The sequence below is a fragment of the Phocoena phocoena genome, chromosome 19, assembly GCF_963924675.1.
Source record: "Phocoena phocoena chromosome 19, mPhoPho1.1, whole genome shotgun sequence".
Lineage (NCBI taxonomy): Eukaryota > Metazoa > Chordata > Mammalia > Artiodactyla > Phocoenidae > Phocoena > Phocoena phocoena.
This window is the reverse complement of record NC_089237.1, coordinates 40,434,748-40,454,240: the sequence shown is the minus strand read 5'-3', so window position 1 is coordinate 40,454,240 and position 19,493 is coordinate 40,434,748.

Genomic DNA, 19,493 nt, shown 5'->3' with positions numbered 1-19,493 from the left:
AGCTAGAAGTGCTGGAGATGGGGCTTGAGTCTGATATTTCTTTCCACATAACACTGTCCAAATCTTGTAGGCCAAGATGCTCAATGTAGGCTCTAATAGAAAAGTTCATGTTTACTGAGTGCTCATTGGTGCCGCATTGTAACTCCTTTACATGCATTAACTCGTCCTATATTCACAGCTAGATGAGATAGGGTCTGTTTTTATTCCCATTTTAAAGCTAGGTGGTGAAACTGAAGCACTGAGAAATTAACAAACTTTAGAAGGTTACACCCTTGGTAAAAGCTGGAGCTGACACTGGAAACCTGGGTTTGGATCTAGACCCCAGACCCATAACTACTGAACTATTTACTAAACGACCATTTTAACAAGCCTTGTGGGGAATGAAGGAGGCTACTGACTGTAGAGGGGTGAATGTTTCTCCCAGGGGTGGTGAAGAATGAATGGTTTATCCCTCCACCGTGTCCTCTGCGGGGGGTGGGGGTACAGCAGCGGCATTCACTGTTATCTCTGCCCCATGTCCCCAGTTCTTAGGAGTCTGCTAAGACCTATGACCATCCAACTGTCTAGCCAGCCAGCTTTTAATAAGTACTTAATGTCAACCAAAAAAATAATGCAGGAGGCTGCAAATTAAAAAAAGAGTTTATTTGGAGTCTTAAGAATTGCAATTCAGGAGACACAGATTCAGGTAACCCCAAAAGAGTATTCTGGAAGAAAGAGTCAGGGGCTCATAAAGACAAAAAGCCATGAGGTTGTTAAAAGTTGCCTGGTGAGAAAAGTGATGGACTCCAATGTGAGTCAGAAAATAATTGACCTTAAAGAATCACAAGTTGCTTTAGGGTAGGGGTGCAATAAGTACAGAGACTGTCACCAGTTATTTTAGGGTAAGGGTCTGAGAAGCATCTTGAGTCTCTGGCAGGTGTTCTGGATGACTTCATCATGTCAAAAGGTTAGATTCCATCCAGGCTGAGATATGCATAAGTTACACTTTCTTAATGGTCTCCTGTGGCTCCATTTTGGAGACCTCTCTTAGCAATACTGACTCCATTTTGATTTTCCTTTCATGCTACCGAATGCCAAACATAAACCATGGAAACATTGCCTGCCTGCAAAGAGCTCTCACGTTGGTGGGAAGATCAGATGCAAACGCAGGCAAAAACAAAACCACAGAGAGATAATTCTGTGGGTGACTAATCAACATGTGGATGGCACCAAATTTTTGTCTAGTCAGGGAGGACTCCCTGGAGGAGGAGGGCCTTCCACTTGAGCCTTCAAGGGTGAGTAAGGCTTGAAGGGAAGAAGAGGTCAGCATACAGTCTTGGCCTAAGTGGGGAGCTTTGATGGGGATAGGGAGGTCGGCTAGACTGGTTGAAGGGTCCTGGGGGAATGAATGGAAATAAAGCTGGAGGAGTGGGTTGGGGACAAATTGTGGAGGGTTCTGAGGGCCTAAAAGAGGGCCTCTAAGTGTATTTTATACACTGATGTCTTATGATGGCTCAAAGCCACTGTGTAGGAAGGGTGTGGCTAGATAAAGGCTGTTTTTAGAAAGGTTAACGTGAGGCAGCCTGTGCAGAAAGAGTGAAATTGGAGGGCCTGCAGAGGCAAGGCAGAAGGGAACTGAGGAGACATGTAAAATATCTCCTCCGCGGCAGGCATTAAGCACTTAGCACATATTATGACATCTAATCCTCCCAAGCCCTGGAAGATCTGTACCATTAGCCTCTCTGTTTCACAGATGACTAAAGAAAGGTTAAGGAAGCCCCCCAAAGTTACCTGGCTTAAAACCATCAGAGCTCAGATTCAAACCCACACAGCCCAAACACCAAAGCTCACTTTCTTAACCACTACGCCATGTCACCGTTATGCTGCTGACCTAGAAAAATCCAGGCTGGTTAAGTCTGAGATAGTCACCTCATCTGGGATATCCGTTAAGGCTGAGGGTGGAGGGTGGAGGGTGGAGGAAGGTATTTAGGACTTTACCCAGAAAGGTGCCCCAGCACTCAAGATATTCAATGTCTCTAAACAAAGAGTTGGAAATTGTCGTGTGAGCACCTGACTGTTAGCTTTTGATTGTAATGCAAGGGGCTGACATCATACTTTTGATTGCTGAGGGATCCACTTCAAAAACATCCACCTTGGATAAACACATTGCTTGCTACACAACTTGGTAAAGGGCCAGGTCACCCCATCCACAAAGTTCCCCTTTTAGAAAGTTCTGGAGAACCTAGCTAACTGACCACTTGACTGACCCCAATTTCCCCTTCCAAGCTTTCATTCTTTCTCTTATGTTTTAAATTCACCCAAAAAGAGTGAACCCATGAAACCCTGGGTACCCTCACCCCAGTAAAGGCAGAACCCCAGGTCCGAGCTCTCTTTTTCTCTACTGGCAACCTCGCTGTGTGGCTGCAGCAGTGCCGTGTACCTTCCGGGACCTGTGAGTAACAAACCTTGTCTTTTCAAAGTCCCCTGATGGCTGTTGCCGAGGTGTGTCTTGCAGTCATAATAAGAACCACAATGGCTGGTCCAGCCTCAACATTGGCTCCGGTCGGGGAGATGTCTGTGGAGCTCCCACAAAGAGTACAGCCCAGGTGAGGTCCTGCAGGCACTGCCAGCTCATAGCGTCAACAGGCTGAGACTGACACAAAACAGAGATACAGACCCAGACTTATAGAAATATGGAGAGTTGAGGACCACGTCTGGCTTGTGAATAGAGAATCTTTAGTAAGGGGTACTTGGTAGTGACTATTTTTTGAGTCTGATGAAAGCCAGGGTGGCCCCCAGGAGACAGAATCCATCAGAGAAGTGCACCAGCCTTGCCAAGGCTAAGCATCTCCATCACCTGTCCCCTGAAAGGGAGATGAACCCCTTCCTGCCACACCTGAGGTCCAGGTACACCTGAAGGCCCAGGGGTAGGGTGGGAAGGAAGCACTCCTAAAAGGACATGGAAACTTTTCCCTCCAGCTCTTCAGGTGTGCCTGGAGATATAAACTACAGATTTAGTTGATTAATCTGGTCAGGCCAAACTCCAAAGGGGTCTCCCCAGAAGCAGGCAGAATCCTGTCTGAAGCTGCAACAACCATGGCATAACAGCCGGCAGGCAGCAAGCATCCGGTGAAGTTGACCAAATGCTGTGATGCATTTGGAACCACTGCAGGAGGAGATGCGAGTGTATGTGGGGGAGAGGAATAGGTTTCAGGTCCCCGTGGGAGGAGACTGGAAATGAGCCCAGTGGCAAAGCAGCATTTATAGCTCATGAGAATTTAGGGGCAACTGCCAAGTACACAGTTCTGTACTCTGTAGCTTTCAGAGTCTAGAAGGTTGGACTCCAGGATGAAATGTATTGTTGAGAGAAGAGACCTTTGAAATGGGGACAACAGTGAGGGAGACTGGTGATGCGGTGATGGTGATGGTGGCTCTAAGTGAGGCCCTGACAATTTTAGGCACCTGTGACAAACTCATGAAGAATCCTTACAAGCTGTGGAACTGAGCCATCTTTTGGAGAGATCACATGTGAAGGGAAGAAGAAATCTGGCCTGATGAGGTTGATCAGATAAGGATACCTTGGTTAGGAGAGGCAAAGTTTATTTTGATGCATTAGTCAGCAGAGGCTAGGTTGTGCTGTGTAACAAGCAGGCACAAAATCTCCGTGACTTTACACCTGAAAGTTTACTTCTCACTCATGCAGAGTCCATTGCAGAGGGAGGACTCTGTCCCACATGTTCACACATGGACCTGGCATTGGGAGTATCACCAGTTCCTAAATGAGGACAAGAAAGTGTAAGTCTCCTGAGCCTCCAGGGGGAAGTGACATCACTGCCATTCATTGGTCAGAACTAGTCACATGGCCTCACCCAACAAAAGAGGAGCCAGGAGATGTTGAGGATCAGATGGAAGGTCTGGTGACTACCACCGTCCCTACTGCACTTAGCAGAGCCTGGCATCTGCCATTCAGAGAAATCTCTTGACCCTTGGAGAACACTAAATAAAAGGAGTTATTCTCCTGAAAATAATGTGACACGTGGAGGGTTAGCCATACTGCCTGGACACTGCTCCTCTAGCCGACATTCACACATGTGGGGGTGGGGTGGGGATACACACCCACGCCCAGAGACACGTGCACATCATGGAATCCAGGACCTCAGGAGTACAGGCACCCACAGTCTCCAGCAGAATGCTGCCAAGCTTCTCAGGGCAGAGACAGAGCCTGGCACCAGTGGACGTGTCTGCCCATATAGGTGACACACGTGAGAGTCCACTCTACTAAATTGTGACTGGGGGACTATCTCAGGAGGCTAAGATTCTTTGTAATGTGTGTGCAGGACAAGAGCTGGAGAATGGGGCCTCTTGTTGAGTCAATAAGGCTGGTGACACTCCGATCGCCTTGTGCCCATATGACAAATGGGGAAACTGAGATTTGGGAAGTTAACAGACTATTCATGGTCACCAATTAAAGAATGGCAGAGCCTGTTGATCCCTTGGCATGATTCGAAAGCCACACACTGTTTGGGAGGCATGAGATACATGGGAAAGATGGTGAGCTGGAGCCAGGGGGCTGGGTCCTGGTACTGACCCTGCCATGGCCTTCTTAAGTGGCCTTGGGCACATTTCCCATCTCAGGGCCCCTGGGAACCTGGAATTAGAACATGGCCCTCTTTCTAGCCTTCCAAGTCTTCTTGACAAGCTCCTTCACAGGCGGGGATGTCTTGGACTGCTGGGAATGGAAGGGGATGCTGTGTTAGAGGCCAGAGGGGCCAGGCGGACCCCTTGCAGCTGTCCTCTGTTCCAGCCTGGCTGGCCCCCAGAAGCCACCAGCCTCAGCTCTGGGGTGGGGACATGAGAGGTCAGCAGTCAGGAACTGCAGCCTGCAGGCTGCCTCAGCTCCCCCTGCCCCTGTGGGGCCTCGTGTCCACACCTGCGTGTCCCTGCACGTGTTTCAGCCCCACCGTAGGCCGGGCACCTGTCCTGACAAGCAGCCTGACAAGTGAGGGAGGGGAAACAGCGAGGGTGGAGGGGGAGGATGGAGCCCATGGGTGGGCAGATGTGGGGTAGGGGGGAGCTTGCGGCCAGGTCTCAAGAGTTCTGACTCCTCCACAGAGGATCACTCTCGGGCCATCCTTGGCCTCCGCTGTCCTTGTCACTGAGCTCCCCCAGAAATTGGACCTCCAATCTTCGCTGGGATTCAGCTCCCCTCTCCAAAGCTCATGTCCCCTCTCTGGTCACAGAGTCCTCCCCATTGCTGGCCTGCATCTTCTCAGTCCCGAGCACAAATCCGTCCTCGGTACTAAGCCTCTCCCATGCCTGGCACTGGGCACCATCCACTTTGTGCTGGTCCCTGACACTGAGCCACCTCCACTGCCCCTGACACTTAGCACCTCCCGAGTCTAACAGTTAGCATCTCCCTGACACTGAGGACCCCTGTCCCCTATCCTTACTCTGCCTCCCTCACACTTAGCCTGCCCTTGACTCTGAGCCCTCCTTCCCTGTCCTATCATCTCACAGCTCTGCAGTCTTGACTCCCTGTTCAGATTCATCCAGAAGTTCCTGGAATTCTACTTTGTGTCAGTGACATTCCTGGGATGAGGTCATTCAACCACACATCCCAGACTCCTGAGTCGCTGTGTGTACCCTTTCCCCTCTACCCAATGTTCCTCCTTCCCCCACGGCCCTCAGCTTGACTCTCCCCCTGGAGCCTCCGAAGTTTCAGAAGATCCCAGCACCCATCAGTGCCGTGTTCCCCAGCCTCCTGGGCTTACCTTTCCTTGACTATGTGCCATAAACCCCAGCCCCCGCAGATGATAGAAGCTTAACCCCCTCCCAGGATTACGATGCCTAGCCTAAGGTGTTACATTCTCCACGTCTCACTCCTCAGTCTGAAAACCTGCTCTGAGCTCTCCCTCCATCACCTTTGACCACTTCTCCTGCACCCCAAATGTGCTCTCAGCCTCCTTCCCTAACTCCCTAACTCAAGGCTGGGTGATGCTACTTTTGCTCTGCGAAGATTTCAGGAATCACCGCTGGAGAGCAAACAACTGGACATTAAATCTCAAGCTCCATTTTTTTAAAAAAATTTATTCATTTTATTTTTTTATATCTTTTTTTAACATCTTTATTGGAGTATAATTGCTTTACAATGGTGTGTTATTTTCTGCTTTATAACAAAGTGAATCAGTTATACATATACATATGTTCCCATATCCCCTCCCTCTTGCGTCTCCCTCCCTCCCACCGTCCCTATCCCACCCCTCTAGGTGGTCAAAAAGCACCGAGCTGATCTCCCTGTGCTATGCAGCTGCTTCTCACTAGCTATCTATTTTACGTTTGGTAGTGTATATATGTCCTTGCCACTCTCACTTTGTCACAGCTTACCCTTCCTCTTCCCCATATCCTCAAGTCCATGCTCGAGTAGGTCTGTGTCTTTATTCCCATCTTACCCCTAGGTTCTTCATGACCTTTTTTTTTCCCCTTAGATTCCATATATATGCATTAGCATATGGTATTTGTTTTTCTCTTTCTGACTCACTTCACTCTGTATGACAGACTCTAGGTCCGTCCACCTCACTACAAATAACTCAGTTTCATTTCTTTTTACAGCTGAGTAATACTCCATTGTATATATGTGCCACATCTTCTTTACCCATTCATCTGATGATGGACACCTAGGTTGCTTCCAGCTCCTGGCTATTGTAGAGCTGCAATGAACGTGGTGGTACATGACTCTTTTTTGAATTATGGTTTTCTCAGGGTATATGCCCAGTAGTGGGATTGCTGGGTCATATGGTAGCTCAATTTTTAGTTTTTTAAGGAACCTCCATACTGTTGTCCATAGTGGCTGTATCAATTTACATTCCCACCAGCAGTGCAAGAGGGTTCCCTTTTCTCCACACCCCCTCCAGCATTTATTGTTTGTAGATTTTTTGATGATGGCCATTCTGACTGGTGTGAGGTGATATCTCATTGAAGTTTTGATTTGCATTTCTCTAATGATTAGTGATGTTGAGCATTCTTTCATGTGTTTGTTGGCTTTCTGTATATCTTCTTTGGAGAAATTCTATTTAGGTCTTCTGCCCATTTTTGGATTGGGTTGTTTGTTCTTTTGATATTGAGCCACATGAGTTGCTTGTATAATTTAGAGATTAATCCTTTGTCAGCTGCTTCGTCTGTAAATATTTTCTCCCCTTCTGAGGGCTGTCTTTTCATCTTGTTTATGGTTTCCTTTGCTGTGCAAAAGCTTTTAAGTTTCATTAGGTCCCATTTGTTTATTTTTGTTTTTATTTCCATTACTCTAGGAGATGGGTCAGAAAAGATCTTGCTGTGATTTATGTTAGAGTGTTCTGCCTATGTTTTCCTCTAAGAGTTTGACAGTGTCTGGCCTTACGTTTCGGTCTTTAATCCATTTGGAGTTTATTTTTGTGTATGGTGTTAGGGAGTGTTCTAATTTCCTTCTTTTACATGTATCAGGCTCCATTCTGGACTCCATCTTCCCCCACGTCACGGGGTTCATCCTCTGAGCTGTGCCCCTTCCTGCTTCTACTGGGTGCCTCCTACCCCACTGCTACACCGGCTAATGGAAACTGAAAATGCTTCTCTAGTAAAAGTCATCGCTGACCTAGGAAGTTCCCTTTCCCCATTCTAACATCAAGAAATGATCTCTTGGGACTTCCCTGGTGGCACAGTGGTTGAGAGTCCGCCTGCCGATGCAGGGGACACGGGTTCGTGCCCCGGTCCGGGAAGATCCCACATGCCGCGGAGCGGCTGGGCCCGTGAGCCATGGCCGCTGAGCCTGCGCGTCCGGAGCCTGTGCTCCATAATGGGAGAGGTCACAACAGTGAGAGGCCCGCGTACAGCAAAAAAAAAAAAAAAAAAAAAAAGAAATGAGCTCTTTATTTCCAACCCTTCCTTCCTGGGGGGGCCTGGAGAGCTGAGATGGCTAACATCAGGGCCTTGAAAGTACTTACCCACGTGGAATAGCAAGCTTCCTTCCTCACCCAGTGAGCTGAAGAATGGTTTCTATTTGGTTTTGGTAGCACTTCTTTTCTTTTTTTCCCCTTTTGGACCAACACACACACATTTTCAAAGACACAGACCTCAATGACTCCTTCAGCATTTCTGGGTCTCTGGTCACAACACCTATATTGCTTCAGCAGAGGCAGGAAGGCAGAAGAGGAAAGACAGCAAATAAGTTGAATGCAGACCCTCAGAGGCCAGGGGGAGCCTGGTTCTGGGTCTGACCTAGGCACTTCTCATCTTCTCTGGGTGCCATACCCTCAGACGTGCTAGTCGAAGGGTGGAGAATGTCCACAGAATCTTTGCGTGATTTCCAGCTCTGATGTTCTGAGATTTGCCTGTAAATCATGAAAGTGAGCCCGAGGCCCAAGAGACATCAGGCTTTCAGGAAATTGAGATTATAAACTCGACTTCCCGGTCCAATAAGCTGACACTCCCAGGCAGAGGCTCTCAGCAGCAAGCGGAGCAGTCTGACTTCTTCAAGAACATGCTGGGAGATGAAAAGAACATTCACTGGATACCATGTATATACCAAGTGATATTCAGGGATCTACATGCATTATCTCATTGCTTTTTGAAAAATTGAGATATTATTTACACAATACTATTCACTCCTTTAAAGTGTACAATTCAGTGGTTTTAGTATATTTACAAAGTTGTGCAACAATCACCATTATTTAATTCCAGAATATTTTCATCACTCCAAAAAGTCATCCCATATCCAGCAGTACTCATTCTCTCTCTTCCCAGCCCTGGGGCTTTTTAGGCCATTATTTATTCAAGTATGCCTTCTCCCTCTTTTCTTCTCTCTCTCTCTCTCTCTCTCTCTCTCTCCTCTCTTTGAGAGTCTCATTATGCATATGTTGGTACATTTTTTGTTGTCCCACAAACCTCCAAGTTTTGTTTATTTTTTTTTTCTCTTTTGCCTTCTGTTCCTCAGACTGGCTGTTTTCAAATATACGTATCTTGTGTTTCCTTATTCTCTTCCCTGCCTACTCAAATCTGCTGTTGACCTCCTCTAGTGAATTTTTCATTTCAGTTATTGAACTTTTCAACTTCAGAAATTCTGTTCAGTTATTTTTATTAATTTCTCCATCTTCATTGATATTCTCTATTTGGTGAGACAAAATTCTCCTTCAGTTCTTTAGATATGATTTTGCTTAGTTTTTAAACATATTTAAAAGACCTAGTTTAAAGTATTTGTTTACTAAGTCCAACATCTGGTCTTCCTCAAGGACAGTTTATACTGACTTTTTTTTTCCTGTGTACATGTCCTGCATTCCTGTTTCTTTTCACAGCTCATATTTTTTGTTGGAAATGGACATTTAAAATAATGTAATGTGGTAACCCTGAAAATCAGATTCTCCCCCCTCCCAAAGTTTTGGTGTTGTTTTATTGTTTGTTTAGTGACTTCTCTGAACTAATTTCATAAAGTCTGCATTTTTGTCATGTATGCTCACTGAAATCTCTTCTCAGTCAGCTTAGATGCTATATAGTGATTGAACAGAAATTTTCCAGAGGTCTAGAAACAATAAGTCTCCCAGCCTTTGCTAAGAGCTCTGTGTGTGTGTTGGGGCTCACCTTCAATAACAGCTGAGGTGTTTACAACTCCACCTTAGTTTTTACTTCCTGTTTGCTCGGTGCCTGAAGATTAGCCAGAGGTGAGAGCTTAGGGTCTTTTCAGGTCTTTCCTGAGCATGTGCACCATTCTAGGCATATGTTTGACCTTCTAGATTCTGCATAGTTTCGTGAGGTGTTGATAATCCCACTCAATGATCTGAAAACTGAGGCTCCCAAATGTTAAGTGATTTACGTAAGATCTTCATCAAGCACTAGAGGCACTAGATTCAAACCCAAAGCCACACTCTTTCCTGCAGCTTCCATGGGTGCTCCTCTCCTGTGCTCACTGGGAATCCTGGCTTTAACCCAGCATGGAAGCCCTCTACACCAAGCTTGAGAATGAAAGGTGAGCTCTTGGGAGGTGACAAGTACCTGGGAGTAGATACTTAAAATCAAAGTTGATTCTAAGGAATCTCAAGGATGGAAGAAGGAAGTCTTGACCCATGTGTGATAAGCAGGGGAAAACTACCTATGCATTCTCAGGACTGAGGGAACCTTCAAGGACATCACACGTGACTCCAGCCCTGTCATTTGTTGGGCCCTCACTTACAGGTAGCTGGCCCCATGACAGGCATTTGCTTAGGAACAGTAGATGAGTTCCTAAGGCGGCACAAGATTCCAAAGTCTAAGATCTTCACTCCTGGGACCACCTGAACTGCTTTCATTGAATCCCTTCCATAGAACCCTTAACAGATGGTCACCTTCAATGATGGGGAGCTCACTACCTTACAGGGCAACACATTCCATCTTCAGACTCCTCTACTTGTCAGATAGACAGTCCAGCATGGCAGAGCAGAGCCTAGAGGTTTAGCTCTTGACTCCACCCTTCTATTCTGTGTGACTTTGCCAAGTCACTTCCTTTATCTGAACCTGTTTGCTCATCGAAAAATGGAGAAAAGAACACTTGCTTGGCAAGACTGTTGGAGGATAGATGGCATAAAGCAATTCAACGTACTTGGTAGAAAGGCTCAGTAACAGCAGTTATTACTGAGGTTCTTCTGTATAAGGGGCTGAAGTCTGTGTCTCGGCAGTTTCCACCCATTCTTCCTAATTCTGTCCCTTCAACCCACTACCCCAATTTGTACTTTCAGACCATCATATACAGCAATTGCTTTGCTTCTTTTTATTTAGGCTAAGTCGCTCTACTACCGAAACAACTCCCCAGACATGTGGTCTTGACTCCTTTCACCACCCTCTTTCCTCTTCTCGAAAGATAAGACTTACTCTCCCCCATGCCCAGAGTGTTGGAAGGTCTAAAGGCTCTTCTGACCAGCAGAAAGAGAAAAGTGAGTCTCTTACTCCCTCATTCCAAAGCTTCTACTTCTAGTAATGCAGTCTGAGGTACCTTCACTTTTCTACTAGTTATGCCACATTGTGAGACTATCCAGGCCTTCTAGTTTGCATTTAAATTTGTGGAGTACAAGGTCCATATCTTTCCCATCTCTGTTAAAATGCATCTTATTAGAGTCAGCACATGTCCCAGGCTGCTGGGGGCCTGATTTTCACATCCATCTCAAAGCCTACTAATTGGCAAAGTTGATGGGAATAAATCTGAATAAATTATCTGAATCCCTCCTACCCCAAATCTCTCCATAGCCTTCTACTCACCAACTGCGGATGTCTTGGGTAGATGAGCACCTGAGGCTATTTCAACAAGAAACAAGACTGGGGGCCCTAAGAGATGCTAAATTTAAAAGTCCATGGGTGTTCATTGGTCACCTGGCATATAGCAGGCACTTGCAGACTCAATGCTATGTGACCCTCAACAGCCCTCAGCAGAGGACATCATAAACCCACTGACAGGTGGGCGTTGATGAGGTCAAGAGATACGCAGAAATTCACACAGCTAATAGCTACAGGGATTGGGCAGAAATCTGGGTTTATCTGACTCTGAAACCTATATTCTTTTCCTGATGTTGTCCATGTTCCCCATTTTGCTAATGGCGTTTATGAGTACTTCCTAAACTTCAAAGTGGGTAGAAATCAGCTGGAAGAATTGTTAAGAATAAGATCCACCCTCACTCCCCGAATTCTGATTCACTAAGTCCAGAGCGAGGCTTGGACACCGGATTGACATATACACATTACTCTATATAAAATAGATAACTAATAAGGACCTGCTGTATAGCACAGGGAACTCTACTCAATACTCTGTAATGTCCTATATGGGAAAAGAAACAAAAAAAGAGTGGATATATGTATAACTGATTCACTTTGCTGTACAGCAGAAACTAACACAACATTGTAAACCAACTATACTCCAATAAAAATTAAAAAAAGAAGACTACAAAGCAGCGCTAGGTAATTCTGAGGCCTAGTGGTTCACACACAACAGCCTGCCCTGCTGCCCCAGCTACTAATTCTCAAAGTCAGTTTTCAAGCATTGCCCTGTGGCAGCTTCGGCTGCTTCCCGCCCAGGCCAGCACAAATAATGACAGCCAGCCTCTCCTGGAGGGGAGAGGGGAGACTGTAAGAAGCCTCCTCAGCCACTGCCTCTTGTTGCTTCCATAGGATTTTTTGGCCTGGACCTTAAATATTGCCTCTTCCTGTGATTCTTTGTTTCACTTTCCAGATCTGACCAGAGGAAGCGGGAAAACCCAGGCATGGATGTTGCAATAGTAGATTGTTTTACATGACTGGAGTCCTCCCTGCCTCCTGAGATCCCCACACTGGAAAATGAGACATTCTTGGGCTGCCCGCCAGGCCTTGTCCACAATCACAAGCATTTATGCGAGAAACAAATGGCTCTTTGCCCTCCATGGCCCATCTGGCTGATTCCTTCCTACCCCCATGCCCACGGCACCAAGACACTGCGTCAAATGTTAGCATTTCAAGAGGCTTGCTTCATGGGTGGCATCTCGTGGACTTCCCTATCTTCACCTGCTATCACTCAGGCCTGTTCCTTAAAGGCACCCCTCTTGGTCACAAGATAAAAAGAGAAAACTGCTTCTTCCTTCCTTTCTGGATATGAGTAATGATTGACTCTTTCTCGTGGTCACTATGTGGTGACCGTTTCTGCAGAAAGAATCTAAATTTAATGAGAAGTTCCTGGACTCTCTGACTGCATTCTGTGTGTTCTCTATGGCAGAAAAGATTCAGAGAGACCGGGTTAAAACGCCTGTGTGACTTTGAACAAGCTACCTAACCTCTCTGAGATCCAGTTCCTTTATCAGTAAAATAGGGATAACAGTCCTGCCTCTTGGTTAAGAGAGCGGAATGAACATGTAGTTCAAAGGGGTCAGTGTGTAGTAGGGGCTCTGGGTACCCTTGTACGTTGTCATCATTCACATCTTGCTACACAGTGTGGTCCCCAGAGAAGCAGCATCTACATCACCTGAGATCTTGCTAGAAATGCAGGATCTTATACGTCACCCCAGACCTATTCAATCAGAATGTGTATCTTAACATGTTTCCTGAAGATTCAAATTATATTAAACTTTGAGAAGTAGTGATGAACTCACTATCCAACAGGGTAGGGAGGCTGGGGATGTGTACAACAACAGCTTTCTAAGCAACATTTTCTCTTTTTTTTTGCGGTACGCGGGCCTCTCACTGCTGTGGCCTCTCCCGTTGCGGAGCACAGGCTCCAGACGCGTGGGCTCAGCAGCCATGGCTCACGGACCCAGCCGCTCAGCGGCATGTGGGATCCTCCCGGACCGGGGCACGAACCCATGTCCCCTGCATCGGCAGGCAGACTCTCAACCACTGCGCCACCAGGGAAGCCCTCTAAGCAACATTTTCATCTCTTTTGTACTGCTCACCATCCCTGCCAAACTGTGCCATATTCATCTTGCATCTTCCTGGGGTAGTGATCTCACTTAAACAGAACTCTGGCCTCATCACTCTCCTGTGTATTGACGGTTCCCTGTTGCCTAAAGGATAAAGGACTTACTCCTTGGAATGGCATTCAAGTCCCTTCCCAATCTTACTCTAGCCAACATGGGCAATGTCTGTCATCTTCCAAAGGCAGTCCTCACTTGCAGGTCTCAACTCTTAATTCCAGAAGTGATCCCTTCCCCAAGGGGCACTGTCTTTTCATCACCTTCTCCAACTTATTCAAGCTCTACTTCCTGGAATATTCTTCTCTGTCTCCAAAACTCTGCTCAGCCTTCAAGGCTCAGCTTCATCGCCATTGTCAGAATATGGGCACGTCAAGCTCACGATGGATGAGCATCTCAGAGTCAAGAACTTGGGTTCTTCCTTGGCCCACCAACAGCTTCCTAAATCTCTTTGGGCAAGTCACCTGAACTTTGAGCCTTGGGTACTCCCACCAACCCTATCTGGGTAAAGGAGATGATAAAGGTCCCAACTTCAGAGAATTGTTATGAGGATTCTTTCAGGCTATTTGTTTAGCACAGTGACTGGCACATAGTAAATGCTCAATAAAACTTAGCCAAACCTAGTACAGTGTAAACCCACTTTGGTGTAAATTCCACAGAGAGAAGCACCTATGTCTCTGTTGTTCCCCATTATCATCCCAGTATCTGGCCCAGTTTCTGATACACAGCATATGCTCAATAAATATTTGTTAAGTAAATGAACGCTTAAAAAGTGTTATGTAAATTGTAAAGCTCCGTACAAATAAAAGCTTGCTATTTTGTTTGGTTTTACTTTAATGATCAGGGTTTAGATGCCTTGAGAGAGAAACTGAGATCACAAATTTATTATTATTGCGATTGCTGACTTATGCTGTCTTACATGGAAGCCAGCTATGACTTCCTCATACACAGTTCAAAGAATGTATACTCTGGGTTTTTTCTCCCGTTATTTCGACATTTGTCCAATCTGTTTACCATCTTCTATCACCATAACAACCTGCACCTCCATACATAATAACAATTTTGAACCACAATTTCCTCTAGAGCCTTTGGCATCACCAATTAGGCTGTAAAAGCTCCAATACTCAGTCCATGTCCAACTTCCAGGAGCCCATGTCTGTCTTTGATTATCCTCCAATCTCAAAAATGCCCACAAGACATAGAAAACAAATTTATGTTTACCAAAGGGGAAAAGCGGGGGAGGGATAAATGAGGAGTCTGGGATTAACATATATACATTACTATATATAAAATAGATAACCAACAAGGACCTACTGTATAGCAAAGGGAACCATACTCAATATTTTATAATAACCAATAAGGGAAAAGAATCTGAAAAAGAATATATATATATATATATATATATATATATGGCACTGAATCATTTTGCTGTACACCTGAAACTAACACAATATCATAAATTAACTATACTTGAATGTAAAAAAATGCCCAGAAGAGGTGTCTTTTCTAAGAAACAATATAAGAGAGGTTCTGACAGGATATGGTCCAAACACCTGGATGTAGAATATAGGAGAAGGCTAGCTCCAAAATGTGGCTCTTAATTAGGGGGTCCAGGGCAACAGAAAAGGCTTATTAGGTCATGGAGCCTGTACTTCCCCAGCAAGATTATCATCATCTGTTTCTCAGGCCAGCTGAGCTGGCTCTCACGCCTCACACTCAGCCCTCACTCTGTCTCTCTCAAATGCAGGGACTCAGGCTAAAGAGGCTGGAGATGACCTCTATCCCACATCTTATTAAATAGCAGAATTGCCTTTAGTGCTTGTTAAATGGTGGATTTTGAGTCAGTAGATTTATGGTTGGGCCTGGGATTCTGCATTCCTCATAAACTCCAGGTAATGAAATTTTCTTGGTCTGTGGACCACACTTTGAGCAGCAAGGCTTCTACGCTATCCCTGGACTATGGATCCCATCATTCTCCTGGTACCTTAGAGGTCCAGTCCTCAACTAAATACTTTAAATTTTTTTCTTATTTTATTTGTCAATTATATCTATATAGAGCTCAGGGAAGTCCAGGGCTGGTAAATTTTTTAAAAATTCAAAAAATAAAAGAAATTCAAGAAACACAAGAACAGGTTTTAATTTTAAAAAATTCAAAAAGTACAAGAAATCCAAACACTCTTTGGATGTCTGCCTAATTACCACAGACCCTTTTAAGAAATATTAATATAAAATTTAAAATTAACTTTAAAAAAATCTTATTTTCTTTGTGGACAGATGGCCAGAATTATATCCATGAAAACTTTTTTCCACACTTTAGAAAAGCAGTATGAAATTATTGTAGGATTGAGCTTCCAAAAGTTGTTCCTGTCCTGAGCGGAACTAATTTAATAGCAAGAAGAAACACCAGGAATGTCTATCTGCCTTCTAGGGGCCAAATCAATCCTTTTGGCATTTGCTTATCTGGGTCTATAACTTTGTTTGACTGCTTTTTCTAGTTCTGACACTTTATAGTAAAATAAGCATAATCTTCTCAACAGTGTCAAACAGACTAAAACTTCTTTCACAGATATGTTGAATTGTGATCAACACATTCACCAAATAAAAACTTTTTAAAAACATTAGGTATTTGGAAAGTATTGTTTCACCAAGTTATGCAGATCTTCTAAATGTCGACATATATCATTCTATGTCAACAATTATATTCACTAATATCACCATAAATCCCATTAGCAAAGTCCTTAAGTATTGGGAAACTCATGCTCTTGGTGGTAGATGCAAGTTTTCCAAAATTCTAACTTTCACTCCAGTTTTTCCCCCATTTTATTGAGATAGAATTGACATATAACCTTGTATTAGTTTAAGGTGTACAAAATAATGATTTTATATTTGCATATACTTATATATGCATATAACTGCAAAATGATTTATGCATATATTTATATATGCATATCACTGCAAAACAATTACCACAAAAGTCTAGTTAACATCCATCACCTCACATAACTACAAGTAATTTTTTTATTTGTGATGAGAACATTTAAGATCGACTCTTTTAGCATCTTTCAAGTAAACCATACAGTATTGTTGATGATAGCCACCATTACATGCCCATGTATTATCAGTCTTATCAGTCTTATAGCTGTAATTTTGTACCTTTTGACCACCCTCTGCTAAAGACTTTTTAACAGTTGTTGTACAGGACTGTATGTCAGGCTGTGTATTAGGCACTTCAGCTAGCTTATTTGCTGTAATGTGTTCACATTCCCACTTTATAGATGAAGAACTTGAATCCCAGAGAGATGTACGGGGTCTTTTGGTCCCTGAGGTGTGGAATTATGAGCTTGAGTTGCAGCTGGGGACACTATGGCTGCAGACAAGACACACCCTCCTGACAATACTAGAGCACAAGTGGGTGTTTGCTTTGTGTATCTACATTTCTGCTGTTAAAAACCAGTCTCCAGGATCTGAAAATGGATTAGCACCCACTTGCTATAACCCACACAGGTGCCTGTAGATAGGTATTTCTCAAGAAAGTAGACTCCAAGCCATCTTTGTTAGAGTTACCAAGGATGGTGCTTATAATAAATGCAGATTTATGTCCCCATCCAAGGTCATGACTGAGACTTCACCAAGTTCACTTTCCCTGCTGGGCACACAGCTGGACTATATAGACCTCTGCATGGGGCCACGAGACTAGTTCTTGCTGCTTGGATGTGAGTAGAAGTGAGACAATCACCTCTTTGCTGCAGCAGTTAAGAGCAGTTGTGTCTTCCCCACACCTACCGCTTCATTCCCTTCTTTGTGGTATGGACACAGAAGAGCTGGTAAAGGACTGAGGTCATAGGGAATGGTAAAACCGCTAGATAGAGTCCCAGAATGACCAAGTGAAATAGGAAACTCTCCCCCACTGACCCATACTGGACTGTGGCATGAAAAACATATCTTTACTGTGTTCAGCCATTGAAACTGTGGGGTGATTTGGTGCAAAGTTTGTCTTCCCTGATGAGTACAAAGATCTAATGGATCTTGATAGAAGGACCCCAGAAATCTGCATTTTTAGAAAGCCTGCAGCTAGTCCTGAAAAACTGGAATTTCATGAAAAGCGTCAGGCCTGGGACATGGGGTGGAAGTATATTTGCGTGGCCCAAAGAGTTGTATAAAAGGCAACAAACGGCAATAATGTTTTCGCATCATGCATGATCCTGACGTCTCCCCCAACACCATTCCCTCTCATGGCCTGGAAGATTGAAGTCTCAGCCCACCTTTATTTTTTAGGCTGCACCACTTGGCTTGTGGGATTTTAGGTCCCCGACCAGGGCTCAAACCCGGGCCCTCGGCAGTCCTAACCACTGGACCACCAGGGAATTCCCTCAGCCCACCATTTAGAGACTGCCCTGGTAGCATGTCATTCCTTGCTGTTGGAAAAGTTAATTTCTGGAAAGTGAGTTCAATCTCACAACACTCTAATAAGATGACCGAAAACAGAAGTCACAGAACCTGGATGCATATCAGGTATTTTATCTATCAAAACTACTGGGCATATACGTTGAGAAAACCATAATTCAAAAAGAATCATGTACCACAATGTTCATTGCAGCTCTATTTACAATAGCCAGGACATGGAAGCAACCTAAGTGTCCATCGACAGATGAATGGATGAAGAAGATGTGGCACATATATACAATGGAATATTACTCAGCCATAAAAAGAAACAAAATTGAGTTATTTGTAGTGAGGTAGATGGACCTAGAGTGTGTCCTACAGAGTGAAGTAAGTCAGAAAGAGAAAAACAAATACTGTATGCTAACACATAGATATGGAATCTAAAAAAAAAAAAAGGTTCTGAAGAAACTAGGGGCAGGATGGGAATAAAGACGCAGACCTACTAGAAAATGGACTTGAGGACATGGGGAGGGGGAAGGGGAAGCCGAGATGAAGTGAGAGAGTGGCATGGACATATATACACTACCAAATGTAAAATAGATAGCTAGTGGGAAGCAGCCGCATGGCACAGGGAGATCAGCTCGGTGTTTTGTGTCCCCCTAGAGGGCTGGGCTAGGGAGGGTGGGACGGAGGGAGATGCAAGAGGGAAGAGACATGGGGATATATGTATGTATATAGCTGATTCACTTTGTTATACAGCAGAAACTAACACACCATTGTAAAGCAATTATACTCCAATAAAGATGCTAAACAAAAAACCTGTGAAGATGATTCATCTTTACTTTCCTATCTACCATCTTGTCTGTCACTTCAGAGCTAGGGGTCAAGCCCTGGGGCAGGGCAGGGGTTGGGAAAGTGTGTGTGGGTCTGGAAGTATATTTCAACGGCCAGCCCAAAGGGCTGGCTCTCAAGTGACTCTTGCATCTCTGCCTCTCGTAGGGCTCTAGGGACACAATCGTGTGGCAGTTCTCTCCACCCTCAACACACATACACACGCTTAGAGCCCCCTGAGGGATAGAGTCCGCTTCCCTCTGCATTTGGCTGGCATGGCTACCAGCTGGGTTGAAGGCTGTGGGTGGAGAGCAGTTCCTGTTAAGGTGAAATTAGTCTCCCTTGTCATCTTCACGGAGCCTGTAAAGGGCTCCTTCTCTGTTAATCATTCACTGTTTCTCTTAGTTATGGGTGAATGGCCACTACGGTGAGTTACCCTTTTTCCAGAACTGCCTGAGACTATCAGACACTGGCACGGAAAGGACAGGGGGTGGAGAAGGGATGGTCCCTGTTCGGTAAAAACAAATCACAGCATCAAACAGGTGAAAGAGACTGTGAACCAGACAGCCTCTAGGTTACCTTCAAAGGTGAGGCAGGAAGCCTGCTGTACCTGGTGCTCCGGACCGAAAGTAATTGGCCCCCTTCCTGTTCTGAATCCAAAGGAATCTATCTTCAAAGTCACAAGAAGGACGATCCCCCCTCCTAACTCACACGCACACCTGTCTTAACCCCCTACCTGTTTCCAGCAAGCTAGGGATACGGTGGTACCCTGAGGTCTTCCTGGCTCAAAAGGAAAGAAACAGAATCCAAGGTAAACCTCTCTTACCTAGCAAAGCAGAACCAATCTCCAGGTTCTGATAATTCAAAACTGAAGTTTCC